We start from the raw sequence: 14,199 nt of genomic DNA, 5'->3' as shown, positions 1-14,199 counted from the left end.
CTGAAGCACACAAAAGATCTGTGTCAAACAGGCATAAAAGTGTAGTTCCTGGTAAACCGATGGGGATTTCTACACGGCCAGCCAAATTTTACCTGTCATACCTGCTGCGAATCGCAGCTTGACGTGACCATTGCAGTGCTTCAGAGGTCCTCGTTAGTATAGTGGACAGTATCTCCGCCTGTCACGCGGAAGACCGGGGTTCGATTCCCCGACGGGGAGTGAGCAGTTTCCTTCTCTGTTCTGCCTTTTACCTGCAATGACCACACACACCTTAATCGCACACCAGATCCTAGTCAATCTAATAATCTAGTCCTATAATGGGCTTGAAGAAACATGAATTCCACCTGTGCGCTCACAAGTCGAAAAGGTCTTCTCAGAAAGAGCTCCCATCAGAAGAGATGCTAGTCCAAGAGAACACTGCTTGTGCAGCATTTTCTCTGTTTTACGTGCGTCCCTACTGACAAATAAGTTTCTTGGTCTTGTCTTCTGTAGATTGTGTGCTAGCCAAACAAAGGACATCAAAGAGCTTGTCAACCAGAAGATCAGCTCCCATGACAAGAGATGCAATCTTGAGATCACAATTTGCATTGTCAATACAGCCATAAGTGGGGGAGTGCTTGAAGAATGACACAAATGGGAGTTCCCTCCTTCTCAATAGTCCTACATGATCTGTCATAAAAGTCCACAAATGTAAGAAAGCATTGAAATGCTCCTTTAATTACTACGGGGTACGCAAGCTCAGTTTCCGTAGTGTAGTGGTTATCACGTTCGCCTAACACGCGAAAGGTCCCCGGTCCGAAACCGGGCGGAAGCATGCGTCTTTGCTTATGCGTCCTGATATAAAAGTGTCTGACTGCAGGCACTGCTTGAACTTGTGGGGTTCTACTGCTGTTTGGGACACAGACAAGAGAAAGTACTCAAATCTGGTTCAGGTCTCTGACATCTGTAACCTTTGGATGCTCGTCTTGCTAAAGAGTTGTCTATGGCCCAAATTTCTGCAAACTCCACAGACTTCACACAAATCAACAAATCTCCAGTCGCTATATTTCCTGAAGATGGAGGCACAGACTAAGCTCTTGGAAATGACTGGCTCTAGGTGGCCTGCACAGGACTTGGGCCTATTTTCAGCCAATGCCCAAGGCAATGAAACAAATGGGCGCTTTAGGCAACAGTTCTGCTGCCAGAGGTTCTGGGGTTCTTAGGGCAGCATATGTTGAGCTGTGCTTGCTTTAGTGAACTCCTAAATGTCCAAAGTTTAAGTGAGCCTAACATGGAGACTACAGTTCAGACTCCTTGCTAGAGTGCGTCTGTCTCTTCTCCATGGCTCCTTTTACTTCAAGGCCATGATAGGAACATGTCACCAAATTTGTCAGAGTGCGAGATTACTCAGTGAGACACATTGGAAAGCCAAACAAGCTGTCTTTCGGGGTTTCCATAGTGTAGTGGTTATCACGTTCGCCTCACACGCGAAAGGTCCCCGGTCCGAAACCGGGCGGAAACATGGGTCTTTTCCTTCTTTGGTTACAAGGGAATTGATATTCACTCTTTAGACAACTCTGCTTGTCCAGCATTTTCTCTGTTTTACTTGCATCCCTATTGAGAATTAAGTCTCTTGGTTTTGTCTTCTGTAGGTTGTGTGCTAGCCAAACAAAGGACATCAAAGAGCTTGTCAAGAAGAAGATCGGGGCCTTCAGAGGTGGCAAAGGGATTGGAAGTGGGAAGAGTGCAAGAGGAAAAGTTGACTTGAGTCAAGGTGGCTAATGAACGATACAGCAGGAAGCTGAAGTGGAAAGTGCAGCAGAAGAGCATGAGCGAGGTTTGGTGCAGCATGAAGACCATGTGCAGATGAGATCAGCCAACACAAGAGGAGTGGAACTGACTGGGCCACTAACTTGCTCTTCAACTGACTAGATTCTTATGCTAGCGTGTGCTAATGCTAATGTACCTGTGGAGCAAAGTGCTAGAAAGCCAAATGAGGTTCCACTGAGACTTGAACTCAGATCGCTGGATTCAGAGTCCAGAGTGCTAACCATTACACCATGGAACCCTGCCTGAAGCACACAAAAGATCTGTGTCAAACAGGCATAAAAGTGTAGTTCCTGGTAAACCGATGGGGATTTCTACACGGCCAGCCAAATTTTACCTGTCATACCTGCTGCGAATCGCAGCTTGACGTGACCATTGCAGTGCTTCAGAGGTCCTCGTTAGTATAGTGGACAGTATCTCCGCCTGTCACGCGGAAGACCGGGGTTCGATTCCCCGACGGGGAGTGAGCAGTTTCCTTCTCTGTTCTGCCTTTTACCTGCAATGACCACACACACCTTAATCGCACACCAGATCCTAGTCAATCTAATAATCTAGTCCTATAATGGGCTTGAAGAAACATGAATTCCACCTGTGCGCTCACAAGTCGAAAAGGTCTTCTCAGAAAGAGCTCCCATCAGAAGAGATGCTAGTCCAAGAGAACACTGCTTGTGCAGCATTTTCTCTGTTTTACGTGCGTCCCTACTGACAAATAAGTTTCTTGGTCTTGTCTTCTGTAGATTGTGTGCTAGCCAAACAAAGGACATCAAAGAGCTTGTCAACCAGAAGATCAGCTCCCATGACAAGAGATGCAATCTTGAGATCACAATTTGCATTGTCAATACAGCCATAAGTGGGGGAGTGCTTGAAGAATGACACAAATGGGAGTTCCCTCCTTCTCAATAGTCCTACATGATCTGTCATAAAAGTCCACAAATGTAAGAAAGCATTGAAATGCTCCTTTAATTACTACGGGGTACGCAAGCTCAGTTTCCGTAGTGTAGTGGTTATCACGTTCGCCTAACACGCGAAAGGTCCCCGGTCCGAAACCGGGCGGAAGCATGCGTCTTTGCTTATGCGTCCTGATATAAAAGTGTCTGACTGCAGGCACTGCTTGAACTTGTGGGGTTCTACTGCTGTTTGGGACACAGACAAGAGAAAGTACTCAAATCTGGTTCAGGTCTCTGACATCTGTAACCTTTGGATGCTCGTCTTGCTAAAGAGTTGTCTATGGCCCAAATTTCTGCAAACTCCACAGACTTCACACAAATCAACAAATCTCCAGTCGCTATATTTCCTGAAGATGGAGGCACAGACTAAGCTCTTGGAAATGACTGGCTCTAGGTGGCCTGCACAGGACTTGGGCCTATTTTCAGCCAATGCCCAAGGCAATGAAACAAATGGGCGCTTTAGGCAACAGTTCTGCTGCCAGAGGTTCTGGGGTTCTTAGGGCAGCATATGTTGAGCTGTGCTTGCTTTAGTGAACTCCTAAATGTCCAAAGTTTAAGTGAGCCTAACATGGAGACTACAGTTCAGACTCCTTGCTAGAGTGCGTCTGTCTCTTCTCCATGGCTCCTTTTACTTCAAGGCCATGATAGGAACATGTCACCAAATTTGTCAGAGTGCGAGATTACTCAGTGAGACACATTGGAAAGCCAAACAAGCTGTCTTTCGGGGTTTCCGTAGTGTAGTGGTTATCACGTTCGCCTCACACGCGAAAGGTCCCCGGTCCGAAACCGGGCGGAAACATGGGTCTTTTCCTTCTTTGGTTACAAGGGAATTGATATTCACTCTTTAGACAACTCTGCTTGTCCAGCATTTTCTCTGTTTTACTTGCATCCCTATTGAGAATTAAGTCTCTTGGTTTTGTCTTCTGTAGGTTGTGTGCTAGCCAAACAAAGGACATCAAAGAGCTTGTCAAGAAGAAGATCGGGGCCTTCAGAGGTGGCAAAGGGATTGGAAGTGGGAAGAGTGCAAGAGGAAAAGTTGACTTGAGTCAAGGTGGCTAATGAACGATACAGCAGGAAGCTGAAGTGGAAAGTGCAGCAGAAGAGCATGAGCGAGGTTTGGTGCAGCATGAAGAGCATGTGCAGATGAGATCAGCCAACACAAGAGGAGTGGAACTGACTGGGCCACTAACTTGCTCTTCAACTGACTAGATTCTTATGCTAGCGTGTGCTAATGCTAATGTACCTGTGGAGCAAAGTGCTAGAAAGCCAAATGAGGTTCCACTGAGACTTGAACTCAGATCGCTGGATTCAGAGTCCAGAGTGCTAACCATTACACCATGGAACCCTGCCTGAAGCACACAAAAGATCTGTGTCAAACAGGCATAAAAGTGTAGTTCCTGGTAAACCGATGGGGATTTCTACACGGCCAGCCAAATTTTACCTGTCATACCTGCTGCGAATCGCAGCTTGACGTGACCATTGCAGTGCTTCAGAGGTCCTCGTTAGTATAGTGGACAGTATCTCCGCCTGTCACGCGGAAGACCGGGGTTCGATTCCCCGACGGGGAGTGAGCAGTTTCCTTCTCTGTTCTGCCTTTTACCTGCAATGACCACACACACCTTAATCGCACACCAGATCCTAGTCAATCTAATAATCTAGTCCTATAATGGGCTTGAAGAAACATGAATTCCACCTGTGCGCTCACAAGTCGAAAAGGTCTTCTCAGAAAGAGCTCCCATCAGAAGAGATGCTAGTCCAAGAGAACACTGCTTGTGCAGCATTTTCTCTGTTTTACGTGCGTCCCTACTGACAAATAAGTTTCTTGGTCTTGTCTTCTGTAGATTGTGTGCTAGCCAAACAAAGGACATCAAAGAGCTTGTCAACCAGAAGATCAGCTCCCATGACAAGAGATGCAATCTTGAGATCACAATTTGCATTGTCAATACAGCCATAAGTGGGGGAGTGCTTGAAGAATGACACAAATGGGAGTTCCCTCCTTCTCAATAGTCCTACATGATCTGTCATAAAAGTCCACAAATGTAAGAAAGCATTGAAATGCTCCTTTAATTACTACGGGGTACGCAAGCTCAGTTTCCGTAGTGTAGTGGTTATCACGTTCGCCTAACACGCGAAAGGTCCCCGGTCCGAAACCGGGCGGAAGCATGCGTCTTTGCTTATGCGTCCTGATATAAAAGTGTCTGACTGCAGGCACTGCTTGAACTTGTGGGGTTCTACTGCTGTTTGGGACACAGACAAGAGAAAGTACTCAAATCTGGTTGAGGTCTCTGACATCTGTAACCTTTGGATGCTCGTCTTGCTAAAGAGTTGTCTATGGCCCAAATTTCTGCAAACTCCACAGACTTCACACAAATCAACAAATCTCCAGTCGCTATATTTCCTGAAGATGGAGGCACAGACTAAGCTCTTGGAAATGACTGGCTCTAGGTGGCCTGCACAGGACTTGGGCCTATTTTCAGCCAATGCCCAAGGCAATGAAACAAATGGGCGCTTTAGGCAACAGTTCTGCTGCCAGAGGTTCTGGGGTTCTTAGGGCAGCATATGTTGAGCTGTGCTTGCTTTAGTGAACTCCTAAATGTCCAAAGTTTAAGTGAGCCTAACATGGAGACTACAGTTCAGACTCCCTGCTAGAGTGCGTCTGTCTCTTCTCCATGGCTCCTTTTACTTCAAGGCCATGATAGGAACATGTCACCAAATTTGTCAGAGTGCGAGATTACTCAGTGAGACACATTGGAAAGCCAAACAAGCTGTCTTTCGGGGTTTCCGTAGTGTAGTGGTTATCACGTTCGCCTCACACGCGAAAGGTCCCCGGTCCGAAACCGGGCGGAAACATGGGTCTTTTCCTTCTTTGGTTACAAGGGAATTGATATTCACTCTTTAGACAACTCTGCTTGTCCAGCATTTTCTCTGTTTTACTTGCATCCCTATTGAGAATTAAGTCTCTTGGTTTTGTCTTCTGTAGGTTGTGTGCTAGCCAAACAAAGGACATCAAAGAGCTTGTCAAGAAGAAGATCGGGGCCTTCAGAGGTGGCAAAGGGATTGGAAGTGGGAAGAGTGCAAGAGGAAAAGTTGACTTGAGTCAAGGTGGCTAATGAACGATACAGCAGGAAGCTGAAGTGGAAAGTGCAGCAGAAGAGCATGAGCGAGGTTTGGTGCAGCATGAAGACCATGTGCAGATGAGATCAGCCAACACAAGAGGAGTGGAACTGACTGGGCCACTAACTTGCTCTTCAACTGACTAGATTCTTATGCTAGCGTGTGCTAATGTACCTGTGGAGCAAAGTGCTAGAAAGCCAAATGAGGTTCCACTGAGACTTGAACTCAGATCGCTGGATTCAGAGTCCAGAGTGCTAACCATTACACCATGGAACCCTGCCTGAAGCACACAAAAGATCTGTGTCAAACAGGCATAAAAGTGTAGTTCCTGGTAAACCGATGGGGATTTCTACACGGCCAGCCAAATTTTACCTGTCATACCTGCTGCGAATCGCAGCTTGACGTGACCATTGCAGTGCTTCAGAGGTCCTCGTTAGTATAGTGGACAGTATCTCCGCCTGTCACGCGGAAGACCGGGGTTCGATTCCCCGACGGGGAGTGAGCAGTTTCCTTCTCTGTTCTGCCTTTTACCTGCAATGACCACACACACCTTAATCGCACACCAGATCCTAGTCAATCTAATAATCTAGTCCTATAATGGGCTTGAAGAAACATGAATTCCACCTGTGCGCTCACAAGTCGAAAAGGTCTTCTCAGAAAGAGCTCCCATCAGAAGAGATGCTAGTCCAAGAGAACACTGCTTGTGCAGCATTTTCTCTGTTTTACGTGCGTCCCTACTGACAAATAAGTTTCTTGGTCTTGTCTTCTGTAGATTGTGTGCTAGCCAAACAAAGGACATCAAAGAGCTTGTCAACCAGAAGATCAGCTCCCATGACAAGAGATGCAATCTTGAGATCACAATTTGCATTGTCAATACAGCCATAAGTGGGGGAGTGCTTGAAGAATGACACAAATGGGAGTTCCCTCCTTCTCAATAGTCCTACATGATCTGTCATAAAAGTCCACAAATGTAAGAAAGCATTGAAATGCTCCTTTAATTACTACGGGGTACGCAAGCTCAGTTTCCGTAGTGTAGTGGTTATCACGTTCGCCTAACACGCGAAAGGTCCCCGGTCCGAAACCGGGCGGAAGCATGCGTCTTTGCTTATGCGTCCTGATATAAAAGTGTCTGACTGCAGGCACTGCTTGAACTTGTGGGGTTCTACTGCTGTTTGGGACACAGACAAGAGAAAGTACTCAAATCTGGTTCAGGTCTCTGACATCTGTAACCTTTGGATGCTCGTCTTGCTAAAGAGTTGTCTATTGCCCAAATTTCTGCAAACTCCACAGACTTCACACAAATCAACAAATCTCCAGTCGCTATATTCCCTGAAGATGGAGGCACAGACTAAGCTCTTGGAAATGACTGGCTCTAGGTGGCCTGCACAGGACTTGGGCCTATTTTCAGCCAATGCCCAAGGCAATGAAACAAATGGGCGCTTTAGGCAACAGTTCTGCTGCCAGAGGTTCTGGGGTTCTTAGGGCAGCATATGTTGAGCTGTGCTTGCTTTAGTGAACTCCTAAATGTCCAAAGTTTAAGTGAGCCTAACATGGAGACTACAGTTCAGACTCCTTGCTAGAGTGCGTCTGTCTCTTCTCCATGGCTCCTTTTACTTCAAGGCCATGATAGGAACATGTCACCAAATTTGTCAGAGTGCGAGATTACTCAGTGAGACACATTGGAAAGCCAAACAAGCTGTCTTTCGGGGTTTCCGTAGTGTAGTGGTTATCACGTTCGCCTCACACGCGAAAGGTCCCCGGTCCGAAACCGGGCGGAAACATGGGTCTTTTCCTTCTTTGGTTACAAGGGAATTGATATTCACTCTTTAGACAACTCTGCTTGTCCAGCATTTTCTCTGTTTTACTTGCATCCCTATTGAGAATTAAGTCTCTTGGTTTTGTCTTCTGTAGGTTGTGTGCTAGCCAAACAAAGGACATCAAAGAGCTTGTCAAGAAGAAGATCGGGGCCTTCAGAGGTGGCAAAGGGATTGGAAGTGGGAAGAGTGCAAGAGGAAAAGTTGACTTGAGTCAAGGTGGCTAATGAACGATACAGCAGGAAGCTGAAGTGGAAAGTGCAGCAGAAGAGCATGAGCGAGGTTTGGTGCAGCATGAAGACCATGTGCAGATGAGATCAGCCAACACAAGAGGAGTGGAACTGACTGGGCCACTAACTTGCTCTTCAACTGACTAGATTCTTATGCTAGCGTGTGCTAATGCTAATGTACCTGTGGAGCAAAGTGCTAGAAAGCCAAATGAGGTTCCACTGAGACTTGAACTCAGATCGCTGGATTCAGAGTCCAGAGTGCTAACCATTACACCATGGAACCCTGCCTGAAGCACACAAAAGATCTGTGTCAAACAGGCATAAAAGTGTAGTTCCTGGTAAACCGATGGGGATTTCTACACGGCCAGCCAAATTTTACCTGTCATACCTGCTGCGAATCGCAGCTTGACGTGACCATTGCAGTGCTTCAGAGGTCCTCGTTAGTATAGTGGACAGTATCTCCGCCTGTCACGCGGAAGACCGGGGTTCGATTCCCCGACGGGGAGTGAGCAGTTTCCTTCTCTGTTCTGCCTTTTACCTGCAATGACCACACACACCTTAATCGCACACCAGATCCTAGTCAATCTAATAATCTAGTCCTATAATGGGCTTGAAGAAACATGAATTCCACCTGTGCGCTCACAAGTCGAAAAGGTCTTCTCAGAAAGAGCTCCCATCAGAAGAGATGCTAGTCCAAGAGAACACTGCTTGTGCAGCATTTTCTCTGTTTTACGTGCGTCCCTACTGACAAATAAGTTTCTTGGTCTTGTCTTCTGTAGATTGTGTGCTAGCCAAACAAAGGACATCAAAGAGCTTGTCAACCAGAAGATCAGCTCCCATGACAAGAGATGCAATCTTGAGATCACAATTTGCATTGTCAATACAGCCATAAGTGGGGGAGTGCTTGAAGAATGACACAAATGGGAGTTCCCTCCTTCTCAATAGTCCTACATGATCTGTCATAAAAGTCCACAAATGTAAGAAAGCATTGAAATGCTCCTTTAATTACTACGGGGTACGCAAGCTCAGTTTCCGTAGTGTAGTGGTTATCACGTTCGCCTAACACGCGAAAGGTCCCCGGTCCGAAACCGGGCGGAAGCATGCGTCTTTGCTTATGCGTCCTGATATAAAAGTGTCTGACTGCAGGCACTGCTTGAACTTGTGGGGTTCTACTGCTGTTTGGGACACAGACAAGAGAAAGTACTCAAATCTGGTTCAGGTCTCTGACATCTGTAACCTTTGGATGCTCGTCTTGCTAAAGAGTTGTCTATGGCCCAAATTTCTGCAAACTCCACAGACTTCACACAAATCAACAAATCTCCAGTCGCTATATTCCCTGAAGATGGAGGCACAGACTAAGCTCTTGGAAATGACTGGCTCTAGGTGGCCTGCACAGGACTTGGGCCTATTTTCAGCCAATACCCAAGGCAATGAAACAAATGGGCGCTTTAGGCAACAGTTCTGCTGCCAGAGGTTCTGGGGTTCTTAGGGCAGCATATGTTGAGCTGTGCTTGCTTTAGTGAACTCCTAAATGTCCAAAGTTTAAGTGAGCCTAACATGGAGACTACAGTTCAGACTCCTTGCTAGAGTGCGTCTGTCTCTTCTCCATGGCTCCTTTTACTTCAAGGCCATGATAGGAACATGTCACCAAATTTGTCAGAGTGCGAGATTACTCAGTGAGACACATTGGAAAGCCAAACAAGCTGTCTTTCGGGGTTTCCGTAGTGTAGTGGTTATCACGTTCGCCTCACACGCGAAAGGTCCCCGGTCCGAAACCGGGCGGAAACATGGGTCTTTTCCTTCTTTGGTTACAAGGGAATTGATATTCACTCTTTAGACAACTCTGCTTGTCCAGCATTTTCTCTGTTTTACTTGCATCCCTATTGAGAATTAAGTCTCTTGGTTTTGTCTTCTGTAGGTTGTGTGCTAGCCAAACAAAGGACATCAAAGAGCTTGTCAAGAAGAAGATCGGGGCCTTCAGAGGTGGCAAAGGGATTGGAAGTGGGAAGAGTGCAAGAGGAAAAGTTGACTTGAGTCAAGGTGGCTAATGAACGATACAGCAGGAAGCTGAAGTGGAAAGTGCAGCAGAAGAGTATGAGCGAGGTTTGGTGCAGCATGAAGACCATGTGCAGATGAGATCAGCCAACACAAGAGGAGTGGAACTGACTGGGCCACTAACTTGCTCTTCAACTGACTAGATTCTTATGCTAGCGTGTGCTAATGCTAATGTACCTGTGGAGCAAAGTGCTAGAAAGCCAAATGAGGTTCCACTGAGACTTGAACTCAGATCGCTGGATTCAGGGTCCAGAGTGCTAACCATTACACCATGGAACCCTGCCTGAAGCACACAAAAGATCTGTGTCACACAGGCATAAAAGTGTAGTTCCTGGTAAACCGATGGGGATTTCTACACGGCCAGCCAAATTTTACCTGTCATACCTGCTGCGAATCGCAGCTTGACGTGACCATTGCAGTGCTTCAGAGGTCCTCGTTAGTATAGTGGACAGTATCTCCCCCTGTCACGCGGAAGACCGGGGTTCGATTCCCCGACGGGGAGTGAGCAGTTTCCTTCTCTGTTCTGCCTTTTACCTGCAATGACCACACACACCTTAATCGCACACCAGATCCTAGTCAATCTAATAATCTAGTCCTATAATGGGCTTGAAGAAACATGAATTCCACCTGTGCGCTCACAAGTCGAAAAGGTCTTCTCAGAAAGAGCTCCCATCAGAAGAGATGCTAGTCCAAGAGAACACTGCTTGTGCAGCATTTTCTCTGTTTTACGTGCGTCCCTACTGACAAATAAGTTTCTTGGTCTTGTCTTCTGTAGATTGTGTGCTAGCCAAACAAAGGACATCAAAGAGCTTGTCAACCAGAAGATCAGCTCCCATGACAAGAGATGCAATCTTGAGATCACAATTTGCATTGTCAATACAGCCATAAGTGGGGGAGTGCTTGAAGAATGACACAAATGGGAGTTCCCTCCTTCGCAATAGTCCTACATGATCTGTCATAAAAGTCCACAAATGTAAGAAAGCATTGAAATGCTCCTTTAATTACTACGGGGTACGCAAGCTCAGTTTCCGTAGTGTAGTGGTTATCACGTTCGCCTTACACGCGAAAGGTCCCTGGTCCGAAACCGGGCGGAAGCATGCGTCTTTGCTTATGCGTCCTGATATAAAAGTGTCTGACTGCAGGCATTGCTTGAACTTGTGGGGTTCTACTGCTGTTTGGGACACAGACAAGAGAAAGTACTCAAATCTGGTTCAGGTCTCTGACATCTGTAACCTTTGGATGCTCGTCTTGCTAAAGAGTTGTCTATGGCCCAAATTTCTGCAAACTCCACAGACTTCACACAAATCAACAAATCTCCAGTCGCTATATTCCCTGAAGATGGAGGCACAGACTAAGCTCTTGGAAATGACTGGCTCTAGGTGGCCTGCACAGGACTTGGGCCTATTTTCAGCCAATGCCCAAGGCAATGAAACAAATGGGCGCTTTAGGCAACAGTTCTGCTGCCAGAGGTTCTGGGGTTCTTAGGGCAGCATATGTTGAGCTGTGCTTGCTTTAGTGAACTCCTAAATGTCCAAAGTTTAAGTGAGCCTAACATGGAGACTACAGTTCAGACTCCTTGCTAGAGTGCGTCTGTCTCTTCTCCATGGCTCCTTTTACTTCAAGGCCATGATAGGAACATGTCACCAAATTTGTCAGCGTGCGAGATTACTCAGTGAGACACATTGGAAAGCCAAACAAGCTGTCTTTCGGGGTTTCCGTAGTGTAGTGGTTATCACGTTCGCCTCACACGCGAAAGGTCCCCGGTCCGAAACCGGGCGGAAACATGGGTCTTTTCCTTCTTTGGTTACAAGGGAATTGATATTCACTCTTTAGACAACTCTGCTTGTCCAGCATTTTCTCTGTTTTACTTGCATCCCTATTGAGAATTAAGTCTCTTGGTTTTGTCTTCTGTAGGTTGTGTGCTAGCCAAACAAAGGACATCAAAGAGCTTGTCAAGAAGAAGATCGGGGCCTTCAGAGGTGGCAAAGGGATTGGAAGTGGGAAGAGTGCAAGAGGAAAAGTTGACTTGAGTCAAGGTGGCTAATGAACGATACAGCAGGAAGCTGAAGTGGAAAGTGCAGCAGAAGAGCATGAGCGAGGTTTGGTGCAGCATGAAGACCATGTGCAGATGAGATCAGCCAACACAAGAGGAGTGGAACTGACTGGGCCACTAACTTGCTCTTCAACTGACTAGATTCTTATGCTAGCGTGTGCTAATGCTAATGTACCTGTGGAGCAAAGTGCTAGAAAGCCAAATGAGGTTCCACTGAGACTTGAACTCAGATCGCTGGATTCAGGGTCCAGAGTGCTAACCATTACACCATGGAACCCTGCCTGAAGCACACAAAAGATCTGTGTCACACAGGCATAAAAGTGTAGTTCCTGGTAAACCGATGGGGATTTCTACACGGCCAGCCAAATTTTACCTGTCATACCTGCTGCGAATCGCAGCTTGACGTGACCATTGCAGTGCTTCAGAGGTCCTCGTTAGTATAGTGGACAGTATCTCCGCCTGTCACGCGGAAGACCGGGGTTCGATTCCCCGACGGGGAGTGAGCAGTTTCCTTCTCTGTTCTGCCTTTTACCTGCAATGACCACACACACCTTAATCGCACACCAGATCCTAGTCAATCTAATAATCTAGTCCTATAATGGGCTTGAAGAAACATGAATTCCACCTGTGCGCTCACAAGTCGAAAAGGTCTTCTCAGAAAGAGCTCCCATCAGAAGAGATGCTAGTCCAAGAGAACACTGCTTGTGCAGCATTTTCTCTGTTTTACGTGCGTCCCTACTGACAAATAAGTTTCTTGGTCTTGTCTTCTGTAGATTGTGTGCTAGCCAAACAAAGGACATCAAAGAGCTTGTCAACCAGAAGATCAGCTCCCATGACAAGAGATGCAATCTTGAGATCACAATTTGCATTGTCAATACAGCCATAAGTGGGGGAGTGCTTGAAGAATGACACAAATGGGAGTTCCCTCCTTCTCAATAGTCCTACATGATCTGTCATAAAAGTCCACAAATGTAAGAAAGCATTGAAATGCTCCTTTAATTACTACGGGGTACGCAAGCTCAGTTTCCGTAGTGTAGTGGTTATCACGTTCGCCTTACACGCGAAAGGTCCCCGGTCCGAAACCGGGCGGAAGCATGCGTCTTTGCTTATGCGTCCTGATATAAAAGTGTCTGACTGCAGGCACTGCTTGAACTTGTGGGGTTCTACTGCTGTTTGGGACACAGACAAGAGAAAGTACTCAAATCTGGTTCAGGTCTCTGACATCTGTAACCTTTGGATGCTCGTCTTGCTAAAGAGTTGTCTATGGCCCAAATTTCTGCAAACTCCACAGACTTCACACAAATCAACAAATCTCCAGTCGCTATATTCCCTGAAGATGGAGGCACAGACTAAGCTCTTGGAAATGACTGGCTCTAGGTGGCCTGCACAGGACTTGGGCCTATTTTCAGCCAATGCCCAAGGCAATGAAACAAATGGGCGCTTTAGGCAACAGTTCTGCTGCCAGAGGTTCTGGGGTTCTTAGGGCAGCATATGTTGAGCTGTGCTTGCTTTAGTGAACTCCTAAATGTCCAAAGTTTAAGTGAGCCTAACATGGAGACTACAGTTCAGACTCCTTGCTAGAGTGCGTCTGTCTCTTCTCCATGGCTCCTTTTACTTCAAGGCCATGATAGGAACATGTCACCAAATTTGTCAGCGTGCGAGATTACTCAGTGAGACACATTGGAAAGCCAAACAAGCTGTCTTTCGGGGTTTCCGTAGTGTAGTGGTTATCACGTTCGCCTCACACGCGAAAGGTCCCCGGTCCGAAACCGGGCGGAAACATGGGTCTTTTCCTTCTTTGGTTACAAGGGAATTGATATTCACTCTTTAGACAACTCTGCTTGTCCAGCATTTTCTCTGTTTTACTTGCATCCCTATTGAGAATTAAGTCTCTTGGTTTTGTCTTCTGTAGGTTGTGTGCTAGCCAAACAAAGGACATCAAAGAGCTTGTCAAGAAGAAGATCGGGGCCTTCAGAGGTGGCAAAGGGATTGGAAGTGGGAAGAGTGCAAGAGGAAAAGTTGACTTGAGTCAAGGTGGCTAATGAACGATACAGCAGGAAGCTGAAGTGGAAAGTGCAGCAGAAGAGCATGAGCGAGGTTTGGTGCAGCATGAAGACCATGTGCAGATGAGATCAGCCAACACAAGAGGAGTGGAACTGACTGGGCCACTAACTTGCTCT

This window comes from Aulonocara stuartgranti, assembly GCF_965226115.1.
Source record: "Aulonocara stuartgranti genome assembly, chromosome: 8".
Taxonomy (NCBI): domain Eukaryota; kingdom Metazoa; phylum Chordata; class Actinopteri; order Cichliformes; family Cichlidae; genus Aulonocara; species Aulonocara stuartgranti.
The sequence above is the reverse complement of the archived record's forward strand: the minus strand, read 5'-3'. Positions refer to the sequence as shown.